Below are 2,961 nucleotides of genomic sequence, written 5' to 3' on the forward strand. Positions count from 1 at the left end.
CACACACACACACACACACACACACACACACACACACACACACACACACACACACACACACCCTAAGCCTCCCCCTACTCCAACTCATGCAGATGAATGAACAGGTACTCTAATTAGGAGCATCTGGGCAAACCAGACTATGATAAGGTATCTACTCTATAAACATACACACACACATACTTCCATTGCATACAATAGGGAGGGAAAAAAATCAGTGATACAAACCAATTTTCTATCTTAGAATTCTTAAAGGAGAGAGTCTCCCAAAACGGTTCTTTTCTCCCCTAAAGCATGAACAGGGCTGCGGAATCCCACGGGAAATAACAAAAGCAATCCTATAAGTGCTACTATTTAGGTTTCGTTAAAGGAAAATGAACTCTGCTCTGAAGACCATAAAATATTAAATAGCAAGTTATGCAGAGTTTTTTCAAGATAGTAAATAGAAGGAGGCTTGAAAAGTTCAACAAGGGCACTTAGAAAACCTGATTAATCTGAAGCTGAACACCAATTTGTTTTTTGTACATTCTCATTTCTCACGCAAAATGTGACATTCCTTCTCAGCAGTCCTAAAACATCAGCTTTCCTTACAAAAACCTTCTTCAGGGCTGATGGGCCACACCAGTTCCTTCACTCAAGCGTATTCGAAGAAATAATAAAAGCATGCCAGCCTCTGTACACACACAGCCCTAGAAGCCACGCTGAGCTCCTTCTGTGCACACGGAGAGGTTCGGCAAGTAGGCCTCACAACAAAGTTATCAAAGATATAGAGTGAGAACACCAAGAAATGACTATTCAGACAGCTCAGATAAACTTACCAGCATTACCGCAGTTATAAGGGAATTAAGGACACCTATTAGTGACTGCTTAACAGGTAAACTTATTAAATACCATTTAAGTCATTTTTCTTTACTTAGCAATTGTTGACTTTTTTTTTGGCGAGGCTAATGGACTACAAAGGAGTTAGATAAGCACTTCAAAAAGTTTTAAAAGAGAATAGATTCCTTCTGCCAAATTCACACATTATCTCTCCACTCACAAGGATAAAAGTTACAAATGGTGTGTTTAAACTGCTAATTTTGTATTAAATGGCGAACCCCAGATTATCTCCAAAGCATAGCACTACTCATAACGGATAGCTCGCCAGACAAACTACCAGGGAGAAAAAGTACAAGTTAAAAAACACTGCAGATAAAAACTGCGAACTTCAAAAGTCTCCTTCAAAAAGTGAAGTGCCACGTTAAAACATCTTTTCTCTTAGAAGGCTGTAAATCAAACATTTTCTATAGGCATCAGGCCACAGTGAAAGCCTCAAAGAGAAACAAGGAGCCACAACGAGTAAGCTTTAAGATTCAAACTGTGCTTGAAGGTTGCGAATGAAATGTGTAGGAATCTTCAGCAAACCATGGTCTCTAAATCTTATAAAGACCATAATTATAACATCATCAAAAAAAAAAGTCCAAAATCCTTTAACATATATGTAGTCACAGAACTCAAACAACATGTGTTTTCCCTTCTATTCAACCTGCAGAAGTTTAAGATAGGGATGTAAGGACACACCTCTAAGGGCCAAGCTGCAGGGCTCCCTGTCCTAACCATGCAGGCCTTTGAGTCTGCACCAGGAGAGGGGAAAGGAATGGCTGCTTGCAGCTATTCCACTCGGTCCCCCTCTCTTCATTCATAACTCATCCAAGAGTGAAGTGCAGAAGACCCAAAGCTTAGAGCCCTGCAGCCAACCCTTCTCCCCCAAAAGGTTCAAAGACAAGCCAACCGTTTCAAATCGCCCCCATCCCAGGCACGCATATTAACCGCAGTAAGTGCGCTGGCTGTCTACTAACAAGTTGATAAAATCATAGCCCCGAAGCAGGAAGGTATCTACCCAGTTCACCATCTGCAGAGGCTTGGGCTCAGAGTTCCTCCTTGAAAGAGCGGGGTCAGCTTAAAGCTAGCTCTCCCTAGCCTTTGGAATGCACACCTCTTTCATCTGGAGCAAGGTGGAGGCCCTGTCAGTGAGCGACCCCGTCTCCCGATTTGCAGGCCCTCTGCAGAAGTCCTTGGCCGAGAAGCGGGCAGGCTGCCTCCCTCCCACCCTCTGTAATCTGAGGCACGCAGCGAGGGCTGCCTGCTTCGTCCACTCCAGGGCACCCGCGATCCCCACTCCTCGGCGGGCTCCCGCTGCTCTCCTCCTGCCGCTGCTTGTCCAGAGCCCCACAGGAGGGTCAGCGCCCAGGTGAGGCTGGCGGCAGGTTCCAGGGGAGAACCTGATGTTGTGCAGCCCCTCAGACAAGGCTGGCTACTCCCCAAAAGAACATGCACGGGTGGGAAGGACAGCCTGCGACCTGAAACAAGCCAACCCATCCTTCATCACTTATCTTTCCGAAGTTGGCATTCAACAGGTAGTTCCCGGGACTTCCACCTGAGGCAAACCGAAAGCCCCAACGGCCCGAGGCGGCTGCCCCAACGTGGGTGCCCGGACCCGGGGTCCCGCTCCCGCTCCCCGGACCCACAGAAGGCCGAGCCCCCACGTGGGCTCGCCCCCCGCAGCGGCGCCCTGGAGGCCGCGTCCCGCCCGCCAGCCAGGGAGGGATGCCGCTGGCCTCCTCACCGCCCCTCCCGCCCGCCCGCCAGCCCGCGGCGGGGTCGGCGGGCGCAGCCCCCGGAGCCATCTTGTGGCGGCGGCGGCGCGGGGCCCGGGCGGCGGGCAGCTACCTGCACAATCTCGCCCTCCGCGCTGAGCGTGGCCCCGGCCCGCGAGAAGCGGCCCGTGAGGCCGGTGGTGTAGGTGGTGTAGTCGCCGCTCGGGCTCGACTCGAACAGCACCACCTCCACGAACGCCGTCTCCTTGGCCCGCGCCGCGCCGGGCCCCGCGGCCGCCAGCAACAGCCCGAGCAGCAGCGGCAGCGGCGGCGGCGGCGGCAGGCGGCGGCCGCGGGGGCAGCGCCCGCTGTGAGGCGTCCGCCCGTT

At 51.6% G+C, this 2,961-nt stretch overlaps 1 protein-coding gene across 1 annotated transcript in view; it reads right to left on the bottom strand.

Annotated features, from left to right (window-relative positions):
* ZNRF3 (zinc and ring finger 3) overlaps nt 1–2,860 on the bottom strand; it is a 145,323-nt gene extending 142,463 nt beyond the window's left edge. Inside the window, exon 1 of the mRNA XM_029221793.1 lies at nt 2,707–2,860. The gene's annotated coding sequence lies outside the window, so the exon portion shown is untranslated. The remainder of the gene's footprint in view (nt 1–2,706) is intronic.
* Between the last annotated feature and the right edge of the window lie 101 nt (nt 2,861–2,961).

This window comes from Monodon monoceros, unplaced genomic scaffold (assembly GCF_005190385.1).
Source record: "Monodon monoceros isolate NGI ecotype Baffin Bay Population unplaced genomic scaffold, NGI_Narwhal_1 Super_Scaffold_1, whole genome shotgun sequence".
NCBI lineage: Eukaryota > Metazoa > Chordata > Mammalia > Artiodactyla > Monodontidae > Monodon > Monodon monoceros.